Below are 15,763 nucleotides of genomic sequence, written 5' to 3' on the forward strand. Positions count from 1 at the left end.
ACATGCTTCTTTGATCTTATATTTGCTTATTATTAATCCTCTCTTATTACCATTAGATGCCTTGATATGTGTGTTAAGTGTTTTCAGATATTATAAGGCAGGAATGGCTTGGAGGATGGGAAGAAAGCATGCAAAAGTGGAAGGAATGCAAGAAGTTGGAGAAATTGCTAAGCTGTCCAGCCTGACCTCTCTGCACTCAAACGGCTATAACTTTAGCTACAGAGGTCCAAACAACGCGTTTCCAGTTGCGTTGGAAAGCTAACGTCCGGGGCTTCGATTTGATATATAATATGTTATAGTTTCTCTGATGCTAGGCGACGCGACCGCGTGATCCATGCGGCCGTGTCGCAGTGACAAAAATCCAGCGTGGCAAAATTTGAAACCAGCAAATTTTGGACTGTTTTTGACCCAGTTTGCGGCCCAGAAAATACATATTAGAGGCTATAAAGTGGGGGATTGCATCCATTCATAAGGAGGATTTCACAATTCACAATTTTAGGAGTAGATGTAGTTTTTAGAGAGAGAGGTTCTCTCCTCTCTCTTATGATTAGGATTTAGGATTTCTCTTAGTTTTAGGAGTGACTCTCAATCCCAGGTTCTTTATTTTTATTTAATTTATGAACTCTTCCATGTTACATATAATTTTCTTAATTAATGTTATTTGAGGTATTTTCATTCATGATTGCTTTCTTCTATTTACATGATTACTGCTTCCCATTTGAAGACATTTTTAATTCAGTAAATTTATCATTTTCTTCCTTTTGGCTTTGGTCAAATAATTGGTAACCTTTGAGTTATCAAACTCATTGTTAATTAAAAATTGGAATTCATCCACCTAACTTACCTTCATAGTTAGAGGTTAACAAAGTGGGAGAAGAATCCAATTCTCATTACAATTGATAAGGATAACCAGGATAGGATTTCCAGTTCACATACCTTACCAAGAGTTTATTTTACAGTTATTTATTTATTTTTATTGCTTGAAAATATACCTGTGCGCATTGCCCAAACTCCAAATTTCTCAAACCCCCAAATTTACAATATTCATAACCAATAATAAGAACATACTTCCCTGCAATTCCTTGAGAAGACGACCCGAGGTTTAAATACTCGGTTATCAATTTTAAAGGGGTTTGTTACTTGTGACAACCAAAACGTTTGTACGAAGGAATTTTTGTCAGTTTAGAGACTATATCTACAACGTGACTGTTTTTATGACATTCTTTACTGGCAGAAATCCCAACGTCAAAATGGCGCCGTTTTGAAAATTTTTTTTTTCAAATTTTGAATTTTGAAATTTGATTTTTGAAATAAGATAAGATATGATAAAAATTTTAAAATAAAAATCAATAACCTCTTAATTTAATAAAAATAAAAACAAATCAAAAAGCAAATATTTACAATAACCAATAATAAGGCACACGTTTGCAATTCCCCGGCAACGACGCCATTTTGACGTTGGGATTTCTGCCAGTAAAGAATGTCATAAAAATAGTCGCGTTGTAGATATAGTCTCTAAACCGACAAAAATTCCTTCGTACAAACGTTTTGGTTGTCACAAGTAACAAACCCATTTAAAATTGATAACCGAGTATTTAAACCTCGGGTCGTCTTCTCAAGGAATTGCAGGGAAGTATGTTCTTATTATTGGTTATGAAGATTGTAAATTTGGGGGTTTGAGAAATTTGGAGTTTGGGCAATACGCACAGGTATATTTTCAAGCAATAAAAATAAATAAATAACTGTAAAATAAACTCTTGGCAAGGTATGTGAACTGGAAGTCCTATCCTGGTTATCCTTATCAATTGTAATGAGAATTGGATTCTTCTCCCACTTTGTTAACCTCTAACTATGAAGGTAAGTTAGGTGGATGAATTCCAATTTTTAATTAACAATGAGTTTGATAACTCAAGGGTTACCAATTATTTGACCAAAGCCAAAAGGAAGAAAATGGTAAATTTACTGAATTAAAAATGTCTTCAGATGGGAAGCAGTAATCATGTAAATAGAAGAAAGCAATCATGAATGGAAATACCTCAAATAACATTAATTAAGAAAATTATATGTAACATGGAAGAGTTCATAAATGAAATAAAAATAAAGAACCTGGGATTGAGAGTCACTCCTAAAACTAAGAGAAATCCTAAATCCTAATCCTAAGAGAGAGGAGAGAACCTCTCTCTCTAAAAACTACATCTACTCCTAAAATTGTGAATTGTGAAAGCCTCCTTATGAATGGATGCAATCCCCCACTTTATAGCCTCTAATATGTGTTTTCTGGGCCACAAACTGGGTCAAAAACAGTCCAGAATTTGCTGGTTTCGAATTTCGCCACGCTGAATTTTCGTCACTGCGACGCGGCCGCATGGATCATGTGGTCGCGTCACCTAGCGTTAGGAAAACTATAGTATATTATATATCAAATCGAAGCTCCGGACGTTAGCTTTCCAACGCAACTGGAACCGCGTCGTTTGGACCTCTGTGGCTAAAGTTATAGCCGTTTGAGTGCAGAGAGGTCAGGCTGGACAGCTTAGCAATTTCTCCAACTTCTTGCATTCCTTCCACTTTTGCATGCTTTCTTCCCATCCTCCAAGCCATTCCTGCCTTATAATATCTGAAAACACTTAACACACATATCAAGGCATCTAATGGTAATAAGAGAGGATTAATAATAAGCAAATATAAGATCAAAGAAGCATGTTTTCAATCAAAACACATAATTAGGAAGGAAATATAAAACCATGCAAATAGTATGAATAAGTGGGTAAAGAGTTAATAAAAACCACTCAATTGAGTACAAGATAAACCATAAAATAGTGGTTTATCAATGAGCACAAGGATCATCAACTTTATGATGGGGTTGGTTCAGTTTCCAAGCTTGTTCTCCTTCCAATGTTACATGGCAACAATTTCCAATGCAATTCCCCTGGAGACACGTGTACGGTCCTCTCCTTTTGTGGTAGCCGAACCCTTCAATTGTCCCCTTAATCCTCCTACAAAATAAAAGAAAAAATAAAATTGTGGGAAGTGGTAGTAAACTTTAAAAGACAAGAAAGAATAACTACTTTTTAAAATTTTTGTTGTCAACTACTAAGTGCTATTCACAAATGCAAACCAACTGACTAATTAAATTTCCATGTATGCAACCTTAGTGACACCAAACTTAGTTTGTGGCAATGTGGTGTAAGATGATTTGTTCAAGGTGCTAAGAGTGACATGCTATGGGCTGCATTCATGTCCTCTTAGTGTGCCTTGAACACCAAACTTGTTCTTCCCTATATGTTGCATAAAAGGATTTATTCAAGGATATGTCAAAGTTGAATTGCGATCTATGAACCTTGCTTTATTAACTACTTTAAAAGCATGTAAAATATGGGTTGCCTCCCATGAAGCGCTTCTTTAGCGTCACTAGCTTGACGTTCTTCCTTTGTCAGGGTGGTTGGTAATGCTTCAAATCTTCCCCCCTTGCAGTAAACCTGTATCCATTGGCTTCATCAATGATCTCTACATGTTCTAAGGAGAGAACTTTTTTTATGGTGAAAACCTTAGGTAACTGAGATGGGATGGTAGGGAGATGAGGTGGGATATCTAGGAAGTACGCTGAGATCACTTTATCCCCTAGAGAAAAATCTTCTGTAGGGATCTTTTTGTTCCTCCATCTCCTTGGTATCTTCTTCTTTGTTTCTCTTGCTGTTATCCTACTCTTTGTGGTCTCTTTTCCTAGGGGGATTTTATTATTGGTCCCATATGATTCTGGTGGTTTTGGCTCCACTTGAGTTTCCTTTAGCTGTGACATCTGCTGATTATTTTGTTCATCACCTAAAGGAATTCCTGAGTGTACAGCTTGTGCCTCAATACTTGTTTTTCCCACCATTGCTCTATCATGCTCTGTCCTTAGTTCCTTGCCTTCCTGACTTGCTTCTTGTGAAGGTTTGAAGACATTGAAGGTGAGTTGTTCATCATGTACCCTCAGTATCAGCTCTCCTCGCTCCACATCTATGAGCGCTCTGGCTGTAGCTAAGAATGGTCTTCCCAATATGATTGGGTGAAGATGACTTTCTTCCATTTCCAGTATGACAAAGTCTGTGGGAAGGAAGTAGTTCCCAACCTTCACCAGCACGTTTTCAACCACTCCTATTGCTTGTTTTTGAGTTTTGTCTGCCAACCTGATGACTACGTCTGTGGGCATCAGCTCATTGATTTGCAGCCTCTTCATAAGGGATAAAGGCATTAAGTTGATGCTGGCTCTCAGATCACAGAGTCCTTTATCAAACATTGTTTTTCCTATGGTACAGGGGATGTGAAAACTCCCTGGGTCCTTCCTTTTTGTAGGCAGCTCTAGTTGAATGAGAGCACTGCACTCCTTATTCATCACTATGGTTTGTCCTTCCTTAAGTGAGCTTTTTCTGGTCAGCAGCTCCTTCATGTACCTAATGTATGAGGGCATTTGTTGGAGGGCCTTGATGAATGGTATGTTTATATGGAGAGACGCAAATATGCCAAGAAACCTTGAGTATATTCTCTTCTCTACACCACCATTGAGTAATTGGGAAAAGGGTGCATAGAGTCTCAGTAGCTCCTTCTGTGTAATTGTGGTTTCTTGATGATTCTCTTCCTGCTTTCCTGCTGATGTATCTTCAGGTTGTTTTGATGGTTTGTTCGGCTCTTCCTCAGTCTCCTTATCACTTATAGTAACCATCTTACAATCTTCCCATCTGACTTTCTTTGCTTCACCTCTTGGATTTTTCTCTGTGTCACTTGGGAAGCTATCGGTAGGTTTGGAAATCTTCTCAGATAGGTATCCCACTTGAATTTCCAGCCTCTTGATGGTTTCTCCCTGATTCTTGATATTGGCTCGCACCTCCTCTTTGAACACCTTGTTATCTTGAATCTCCTTGCATATGCCTTCAAGTAGAGTCTCAATCCTTGATAGTCTTTCTTCCGATGATTGAGAGTTGAGATTGGAAGGATGAGAAGGGCCATTTTGACTTTGGTATGGATGTTGAGAAGTGTTGTTGGGTGGGTGTTGGTATGACCTCTTTGTGGAGTGTTGGTGAATTGTATTGTTGTTGGGGTTGTAGCATCTCTGATCTTTGCCTTGGTCTTGTTGATTTCCCCACCCAAAGTTTGGGTGGTTTTTCCAACCAGGATTATATGTTTTGGATTATGGGTCATGGTTCTGCCTAGGTGAACTCCCAATGTAGTTGGCTTGTTCCTGATCACCCTCTTCTTCTTCATTCACTCCTTCTTAGGTTGCTGTTGAAGTGGTGATTGCTGCTACTTGATTCCTCTCCATCTTCTTGGTGAGGTCAGCTAATTGCTTGGTAATCATCTTATTTTGAGCTAGCAGTGCATCCACATTGTTCAGCTCCATCACTCCTCTAGTATTGCCTCTTCCAGAAGCATAAAAGTAGTCATTCTCTGCTACAGTCTCAATGACATCTATGGATTCTTCAATGGTCTTCTTCTTGTTCAGAGATCCCCCGGATGAGTGGTCTACTGCCTTCTTTGATTCATACGAAAGGCCTTCATAGAAGATGTGCAACTACACCCATTCATTGAACATATCTAGCAGGCATCTTCTTGTCAAGTCTTTAAACCTCTCCCATGCTTCATATAGAGTCTCACCATCCTGCTGCCTGAATGTTTGTACCTCAGCTCTCAACCTGTTGATCCGTTGAAGAGGATAGAATCTTGCCAAGAATTTGTTTACCACATCTTCCTAGGTTGCTAAACTCTCCTTTGGAAAGGATTCCAGCCATTTAGATGCTTTGTCCTTGAGTGAGAAGGGAAACAGAAGTAGTCTATAGGTGTCAGGATGAACACCATTAGACTTCACAGTGTCGCATATCCTCAGGAAGATGGTTAGATGTTGATTGGGGTCTTCTTGGACACTTCCTCCGAATGAACAATTGTTCTGAACAAGGGTGATGAGCTGTGGCTTTAGTTCAAAGTTTTTGGCATGTATGGTTGGCCTTTGTATGCTACTTCCACGGTTTCCTGGGTTTGGGTTGATGTAGGAACCCAGAACTCTTCTCTCTTATCCATCCTGATGCGCTGGACCTTCTCTGCCATGGTTGTGAGCCTCTTCTTCATGATGGTTCTCCATATTCTCCTCCATGTCTGGTTCAAAGTACTCTTCTTCTTCCTCAGCACCAACTACTCTCTTTCCTCTTGCTTCCCTCCTTAATCTAAGGAAGGTCCTCTCAGGTTCAGAATCAAAGGAAGTTGAAGCTCCGCTTCTTCTACCTGTCATACAACCAACAAAGCAAAAGCAAGAGAGATAAATGCAGACAGTAATTTCTACAGTAATGCTATTAGTGTGAGTGATGCAATATATCAAACAGTTAGTGGGTTAGTGACTGAATTGCAAACAACTAAGAAAATGGGTAGGGGAAAGGGAAAAAAATAGCTAAACAGAAAGTAAATTACTCAAATGAACTTAAATCAAACAAAATAAAAAAATAAATGCACAATCTAGTTATCCACCAATTTAATCATTGTTAATACAAAATCAATCCCCGGCAACGGCACCATAAACTTGATGCACGAAAACTTGTCTCTCAACAAATTTCCTTCGGCGAGTATACCGAATTGTCGTCAAGTAAAAACTCACAGTAGAGTGAGGTCGAATCCCACAGGGATTGATTGGTCAAGCAACTTTAATTGGAAGAATGTTCTAGTTGAGCTAAGCAGAAAGTGAGTTGAGAATTGCAGGAAATTAAATGGCGGAAAAGTAAATAGCAGAAAATAAATGACGGGAAGTAAATTGCAGAATCTTAAATGGGGAAGGGGAGTTTAGCATGAAAGTAAATGGCAATAAGTAAAGAGAATGGGTAAGATCAGAAATGGGGAATTCATTGGGCTTAGGAGATGTTGCATTCTCCGGATCAAGTTCATTTTCATCTCTTCCTCAATCAATGCATTCATTGATCTCCTTGGCAATCTTAAGTGATTGAATTCCAATTCCTTGGTAATTCAATCTCTCAAATCATATCAATAGCCAATTTCTTGGTCTAATTGCTCATGAGAAGAGATGAAGTGTGGTCACTGATTATACCACATGTATTTCCAAATTAAAGTATTGGGAGAATTATATGTCACCATATCCGTCCAAACCCCAATTTGGTCCAACATGAGAAAGCATTTCTAGCATGACCTCTTCATTCTTTTTCCAAGGTTCAGAAGAGATCCAAGTATGAATAGCTTCTTTTCCAAGATAACTACTCAATTGGATGAAGATTGAAAGCTTTCTAGTAAAATCAAGAGAAAAGAAAGAAGAAGAATAATGAAAACTATTATTGATCCATCAAATTACAACAGAGCTCCCTAACCCAATGAAAGGGGTTTAGTTGTTCATAGCTCTGGGAATGGAAAGCAAAGATGGAGAGTACATTTTGAAAGTTAAACTAGAAGTGCAGAGAAAGTAAAATACAGAGAGTAATTCTAATAATGCCCAAAAGCCCCCTTTCTCTAGTTCAAAGCTACTCCTATATATACTACTCTTTTGATCTTCTAGTTGACTCTTCAAGTCTTGGATGTAGGCCTTTTAATCTTGAGTTGAAGCAGTTATCTTCTTCAGTGGGCTCAGCTTTACTTGCAGAGAAAGTGTGAAGTAGGCAGGGACTTTAGCTTAGGGCGTTAGTGGTGTTAACGTTAAGTGAAAATGTAGGGTTGAGAACGTTAGTGACAAAGTGGTCCACGTTAACTTCAACGTTAGTTGCACTAACGCGACCACTAATGTTGACCCGTGGCCCTTCGCAAACGTTACTGAGGTTTACCTTTTTCAATAACATTGAGAGTACCCCTTTCTCCCTACGTTAGAGTTCACGTTAGAATAGTTAACGTGGCCTTTAACCTAGGCTTGCCAAATCTTCGAGAGCGTTAGTGATACTTACCTTTGTCACTAACGCTTCAGAACACCCCTACTTCCCACGTTAGAGTTCACGTTAACTAAGTTAACGTGACTTCTAACGTGGTATTGATAGCCATCTCCAACGTTAGTGACAAAGGTGAGTGTCACTAACGTTGGCTCATCATCCCTCTTCTCCATGTTAGCTTCTGCGTTAATGTAATTAACGTGGCAATTAACGTGGCTCATAGTGGCTCAATCCAACATTAGTGACAAAGGTGAGTGTCACTAACGTTGGTGATTCTTGCTCCCTCTACGTTAACTAGGATAACGTGGCTTTTAACGTAGCCAATATGGGCTTAGTCCAACGTTAGTGACAAAGGTGAGTGTCACTAACGTTGGCATCATCTTCTTCTTCCACGTTAGAGCTCATGTTAACTTAGTTAACGTGGCTCTTAACGTGGCCAATTGCCCCTTTTGGAACGTTAGTGGCACTTACTTTTACCACTAACGTTGGAGTTCTACTTCTCTTCCATGTTAGCTTCCACGTTAACATAGTTAACGTGGCAACTAACGTGGGCTATGATGGCTCACGAAGGCGTTATTGGCTATCACTTTTCTCATTAACGTTGCAAGCTAGTCTTCATTCCACGTTAGTGGTCACGTTAGCTAGACTAACGTGGCTGCTAACGTGGTTCTTCCTTGCTTCCTTTATCCTGAAATCAAGCAATAAAGTGCATCAAAGCTCTGATCCAAGTTATGAGACGTGCATCATTCAATTTGTCCTCTAATTTATGCATAATTCTCATGAAACCATGTAAAATTCACAATGTTTGCTTGAATCAAGATGTAAGTGATTATTTACCCAAAACTTGCTTATTTCCTAAGAAAATGCATGAAACTACCTTAAAACCATAAAGAAAAGGTCAGTGAAACTGGCCAAAATGCCCTGGCATCAGGTTCGAAATTGTAAGGAAATCCATCCTCCCTACCAGAAACAATTCAGAGGTGAATCTTAAGAGAGCAACAATGGTGCAATGTATACTTAAAGGGGGAGAGATCAAGGTGCATGAACTCATAGCCCAAGGCATTAGGAAGATGGCTGAGAAAAGTGATTCCGGGGGAAGGTTAGGCTATCCCAGTACCATTTTCCGCCTGTGTGACAAGGCAGGGGTGGTGTTCGAAGATGAAAACCCCGAATGGATAAAAGTTGGTATCCCAATTATTGTCCGGCGTTGGAATGCTGTTGCATCTCCCCTACCCCAACGAAGGATAAGAAAGAGGCCAGTGCATCAAGTGGTAGAAGGACAGAACCTAGAGGAGCAAGCCCCTTTGGACATGCACCAACTACAGGAAGCCATTGATGGCTTATCTAGACAATACTTGGAAAATCAAGGGGCACAGAAAGAGCTTCACCTACAGTTGATAAACCGTCAAGAAGAGTCACTATCTAGATGGATAAATCAACAAGGGGAGTGGCAAAGACAATTGATGGAGCAGCAACTGGAGCAAGAAAAACAATGGGGAGAATCCTTCCACAGGTTGGAACAAAGGCAGGATCAACAACAAGAAGCCATCCAAAAGCTAATCAACATCTAAGCACATCAAGGTGCACACATACTTGAAATGTATCGGAAACAATTAGAACAGGCAGAACTCTTCGACGAACACAGGGCATTTTCAGAAGGAGTTTACATGAGCCAGACTGGACACCAGGCGAACACTCAGGCCAGGCTCGGATACTTAGTCGGACAACTGCCTATACTACATCCGGGAATCATAAGCTATGAAGAAGTGAAGGATGAATTAGCACGAGAAGAAAGAGAGAGGGTAGAAAAGAGTCATGAATCAGTAAGGAAGGCACTTGAAGATTGGAAAAAAGCTAGATTGGCCCGTATGCAAGGTAGCACAAGTGGACACAAAGAGGACAAACAAGAAGGAGAGCGCGAACAACCCCATGAGTAAAAGGTGGTGGAGTTCCCTCACTGTCCCATCTTTTTCAAGTTTTAAATAAGGAAAATCATGTATGAAATAGAACATGCTTCCATAGTAGCTTAGGAATTTTCAATTCTGTCTTTACGTTTGCTTTTGCCTAGGTCTATGCTTGCTAGTCAAATTGCCTGCCTTCATTTTCATCTTGCTTATTGTATACTTGTCCTTTTAAGTCCAATAAAAAGAGATGTTATGAAAGACCAGAGTGATGTTCAAGTTGTGGAGCAGGTCCTTAAATTTGTGGTGTAGTAAGCACTTAGCTAAGTTGGTTCACTAACAAGGTGGGAAGGTAACTATCTGTCCTGAATCATATACTTGAAACACACCCCATGAGACTAGCTAAATAATAAGATCCTAACAAGAAAAAGGAAAAGAATAATAAGAGTTGAAGAAGAAAGAAAAGTTAATAAAGAATAAGGCTAGGCACCAAGGGCTTAAAACTTGAGGGATGTGTCTGTGGTGCTCTTGTACCAAGGATCTGCTTGGATGAATAAGTTCTTAGGAGTGCTTCATCACTTGGTGACTTGGGTTAACTAACCCAGGATTATCAACTGAAAATCCACTATCAAGAGCAACCTTGCTACAAAACATTTAGTAACCCAAAGAGGTGTTGGACACCAAGACCTCAAGGAAAGAAAATAACAAACCATGTGCCTGTGGTGTGCATGTATGGGGGAGAGAGACTTGAGGGAGTAAGTCCTTAGAGATGTTTCAACACCTAGCACCTTGAACCAACTGGTTCAGGAGTGTTGGCTGAAAGTTTATCTTAAAGAGTTGCACCCTCACAGAACACTTAGCCTAAGGATGAAATAAACCTTGGAAAGACAAAGGGATCAATAAAGAAAAGTCTCAAAGGGTGCAATCAAGTGAGTATTCCAAGGCATGATAAAGGTCTGAAAGCCAGTAAAGGAATGAACCTAAGTTGCTATGCATGAAACCCCATAAAACCAAGAACATGACTTCCACAATAATGATTCATTCATCTTGTCATTTCATTCATCATTCTCTTGTTCCAGTACTTGCTTAGGGAAAAGCAAGCTTTAAGTTTGGTGTTTTGATGCCAGGGCATTTTGGCTAGTTTCACTGACCTTTTGTTTATGGTTTTAAGGTAGTTTCATGCATTTTCTTAGGAAATAAGCAAGTTTTGGGTAAATAATCACTTACATCTTGATTCAAGCAAACATTGTGAATTTTACATGATTTCATGAGAATTATACATGAATTAAAGGACAAATTGAATGATGCATGTCTCATAACTTGGATTAGAGCTTTGATGCACTTTATTGCTTGATTTCAGGACAAAGGAAGTAAGGAAGAACCACGTTAGTAGCCACGTTAGTCTAGCTAACGTGACCACTAACATGGAATGAAGGCTAGCTTGCAACGTTAATGAGAAAAGTGATTGCCAATAATGCCTTCGTGAGCCATCATAGCCCACGTCAGTTGCCACGTTAACTATGTTAACGTGGAAGCTAACGTAGAAGAGAAGTAGAACTCTAATGTTAGTGGTAAAAGTAAGTGCCACTAACGTTCTAAAAGGGGCAATTGGCCACGTTAAGAGCTACGTTAACTTAGTTAACGTGAGCTCTAACGTGGAAGAAGAAGATGATGCCAACGTTAGTGACACTCACGTTTGTCACTAACGTTGGACTAAGCCCATATTGGCTACGTTAAAAGCCACGTTAACCTAGTTAACGTGGACTCTAATGTGGAGGGAGCAAGAATCACCAACGTTAGTGACACTCACCTTTGTCACTAACGTTGGATTGAGCCACTATGAGCCACGTTAGTTGCCACGTTACTTACATTAACGTGGAAGCTAACGTGGAGAAGAGGGATGATGAGCCAACGTTAGTGACACTCACCTTTGTCACTAACGTTGAAGATGGCTATCAATACCACGTTAGAAGTCACGTTAACCTAGTTAACGTGAACTCTAACGTGGGAAGTAGGGGCGTTCTGAAGCGTTAGTGACAAAGGTAAGTGTCACTAACGCTCTCGAAGATTTGGCAAGCCTACGTTAAAGGCCACGTTAACTATTCTAACGTGAACTCTAACGTAGGGAGACAGGGGTACTCCCAACGTTATTGAAAAAGGTAAACCCCAGTAATGTTTGCGAAGGGCCAAGGGTCAACATTAGTGGTCAAGTTAGTGCCACTAACGTTGAAGTTAACGTGGACCACTTTGGGTTAGGAACGTTAGTGAAAAAGGTGATTGTCACTAACGTTCTTAACCCCACATTTTCACTTAACGTTAACACCACTAACGCCCTAAGCTAAAGTCCCTGCCTACTTCACACTTTCTCTGCAAGTAAAGCTGAGCCCACTGAAGAAGATAACAGCTTCAACTCAAGATCCAAAGGCCCATATCCAAGACTTGAATAGCCAACTAGAAGATCAGAAGAATAGTATAAATAGGGAGAGCTTTGAACTAGAAAAGGAGCTTTTGGCATTATTAGAATTACTCTCTGTAATTTACTTTCTCTGCACTTCTAGTTTAACTTTCAGAATGTACTCTCCATCTTTGCTTTCCATTCCTAGAGCTATGAACAACTAAACCTCTTTCATTGGGTTAGGGAGCTCTGTTGTAATTTGATGGATCAATAATAGTTTTCATTATTCTTCTTCTTTCTTTTCTCTTGATTTTACTAGAAAGCTTTCAATCTTCATCCAATTGAGTAGTTATCTTGGAAAAGAAGCTATTCATACTTGGATCTCTTCTGAACCTTGGAAAAGGGATGAAGAGATCATGCTAGAAATATTTTCTCATGTTGGACCAAATTGGGGTTTGGGCGGATATGGTGTTATATAATTCTCCCAATACTTTGATTTGGAAATACATGTGGTATAATCAGTGACCACACTTCATCTCTTCTCATGAGCAATTAGACCAAGGAATTGGCTATTGATCTGATTTGAGAGATTGAATTACCAAGGAATTGGAATTCAATCACTTAAGATTGCCAAGGAGATCAATGAATGCATTGACTGAAGAAGAGATGAAAATGAACTTGATCCAGAGAATGCAACATCTCCTAAGCCCAATGAATTCCCCATTTCTGATCTTACCCATTCTCTTTATTTTATGCCAATTACTTCTATGATCATCTTCCCCATTCCCATTTACAATTCTGCAATTTACTTTCCGTCATTTATTTTCAGCTCTTTATTTCCAGCCTTTACCTTTTCTGCTATTTACTTTCCCGCCATTTAATTACCTGCAACTCTCAAACCACATTCTGCTTAGCTCAACTAGAACATTCCTCCAATTAAAGTTGCTTGACCAATCAATCCCTGTGGGATTCGACCTCACTCTTTTGTGAGTTATTACTTGACGACAATTCGGTATACTTGCCGAGGGAGATTTGTTAAGGGACAAGTTTCTGTGCATCAAGTTTATGAAGCCGTTGCCAGGGATTGATTTTGTATCAACAATGATTAAATTGGTGGAAAACTAGATTGAGCATTTGTTTTTATTTTATTTGATTTAAGTTCATTTGAGTAATTTACTTTTTGTTTAGCTATTTTCTTCCCTTTCCCCCACCCATTTTCTTAGTTGCTTACAATTCAGTCACTAACCCACTAACTGTTTGATATATTGCATCACTCACGCTAACAGCATTTCTGTAGAAATTACTATCTGCATCTATCTTTCTTGCTTTTGCCTTGTTGGTTGTATGACAGGTAGAAGAAGCGGGGCTTCAACTTCCTTTGATTCTGAACCTGAGAGGACCTTCCTTAGATTAAGGAGGGAAGCAAGAGGAAAGAGAGTAGTTGGTGCTGAGGAAGAGGAAGAGTACTTTGAACCAGACATGGATGAGAATATGGAAAACCATCATGAAGAAGAGGCTCATAACCATAGCAGAGAAGGTCCAGCGCATCAGGCTGGGCAAGAGAGAAGAGTTCTGGGTTCTTACATCAACCCAAACCCAGGAAACTGTGGGAGTAGCATCCAAAGGCCAACTATACATGCCAACAACTTTGAACTAAAGCCACAGCTCATCACCCTTGTTCAGAACAATTGTTCATTCGGAGGAAGTGTCCAAGAAGACCCCAATCAATATCTAACCACCTTCCTGAGGATATGCGATACTGTGAAGTCTAATGGTGTTCATCCTGACACTTATAGACAACTTCTGTTTCATTTCTCGCTCAAGGACGAAGGATCTAAATGGCTGGAATCCTTTCCAAAGGAGAGTTTAGCAACCTGGAAAGATGTGGTGAACAAGTTCTTGGCAAGATTCTATCCTCCTCAACGGATCAACAGGTTGAGAGCTGAGGTACAAACATTCAGGCAGCAGGATGGTGAGACTCTATATGAAGCATGGGAGAGGTTTAAAGACTTGACAAGAAGATGCCCACCAGATATGTTCAACGAATGGGTGCAGTTGCACATTTTCTATGAAGGTCTTTCATATGAATCAAAGAAGGCAATAGACCATTCATCCGGGGGATCTCTGAACAAGAAGAAGACCATTGAAGAAGCCATAGATGTCATTGAGACTGTAGCAGAGAATGACTACTTCTATACTTCTGAAAGAGGCAATACTAAAGGAGTGATGAAGTTGAACAATGTGGATGCACTGCTAGCTCAAAACAAGATGATTACCAAGCAATTAGCTGACCTCACCAAGAAGATGGAGAGGAATCAAGTAGCAGCAATCACCACTTCAGCAGCAACCCAAGAAGGAGTGAATGAAGAAACAGAGGATGATCAGGAACAAGCCAACTACATTGGGAATTCACCTAGGCAGAACCATGACCCATACTCCAAAACGTATAATCCTGGTTGGAGGAACCACCCAAACTTTGGGTGGAGAAATCAACAAGACCAAGGCCAAGATCAGAGACGCCACAACCCCAACAACAATGCAACTCACCAACACTCCACACAGAGGTCATACCAACACCCACCCAACAACACTTCTCAACATCCATACCAAAGTCAAAATAGCCCTTCTCATCCTTCCAATCTCAACTCTCCATCATCGGAAGAAAGACTATCAAGGATTGAGACTCTACTTGAAGGCATATGCAAGGAGATTCAAGATAACAAGGTGTTCAAAGAGGAGGTGTGAGCCAATATCAAGAATCAGGGAGACACCATCAAGAGGCTGGAATTTCAAGTGGGATACCTATCTGAGAAGATTCCCAAACCTACTGATAGCTTTCCAAGTGACACAGAGAAAAATCCGAGAGGTGAAGCAAAGAAAGTCTGATGGGAAGATTGCAAGATGGTTACTATAAGTGATAAGGAGACTGAGGAAGAGCCGAACAAACCATCAGAACAACCTGAAGATACATCAGCAGGAAAGCAGGAAGAGAATCATCAAGAAACCACAATTACACAGAAGGAGCTGCTGAGACTCTATGCACCCTTTCCCCAATTACTCAATGGTGGTGTAGAGAAGAGAATATACTCAAGGTTTCTTGACATATTTGTATCTCTCCATGTAAACATACCATTCATCGAGGCCCTCCAACAAATGCCCTCATACATTAAGTACATGAAGGAGCTACTGACCAGGAAAAGCTCACTCAAGGGAGGACAAACCATAGTGATGAATAAGGAGTGCAATGCTCTCATTCAACCAGAGCTGCCTACAAAAAGGAAGGACCTAGGGAGTTTTCACATCCCCTGTGCCATAGAAGAAATAATATTTGATAAAGGACTCTGTGATATGGGAGCAAGCATCAACTTAATGCCTTTATCCCTTATGAAGAGGCTGCAAATCAATGAGCTAATACCCACAGACGTAGTCATCAGGCTGGCAGACAAAACTCAAAAATAAGCAATAGGAGTGGTTGAAAACGTGCTGGTGAAGGTTGGGAACTACTTCCTTCCCAAAAACTTTGTCATACTGGAAATGGAAGAAAGTCATCTTCACCCAATCATATTGGGAAGACCATTCTTAGCTAC

The 15,763-nt window shown here is 40.0% G+C and overlaps 2 non-coding genes across 2 annotated transcripts; one reads left to right on the forward strand and one right to left on the reverse strand.

Annotated features, from left to right (window-relative positions):
• Positions 1–5,561: 5,561 nt before the first annotated feature.
• LOC112752940 (small nucleolar RNA R71) lies at positions 5,562–5,668 on the forward strand. Its single transcript, XR_003177349.1, has one exon. It is a non-coding gene; the product is annotated as a small nucleolar RNA R71 (small nucleolar RNA).
• An 8,440-nt stretch (positions 5,669–14,108) lies between these two features.
• On the reverse strand, positions 14,109–14,215 carry LOC112752121 (small nucleolar RNA R71). Its single transcript, XR_003176563.1, has one exon. It is a non-coding gene; the product is annotated as a small nucleolar RNA R71 (small nucleolar RNA).
• Positions 14,216–15,763: the final 1,548 nt, after the last annotated feature.

Source organism: Arachis hypogaea, chromosome 15, assembly GCF_003086295.3.
Source record: "Arachis hypogaea cultivar Tifrunner chromosome 15, arahy.Tifrunner.gnm2.J5K5, whole genome shotgun sequence".
Lineage (NCBI taxonomy): Eukaryota > Viridiplantae > Streptophyta > Magnoliopsida > Fabales > Fabaceae > Arachis > Arachis hypogaea.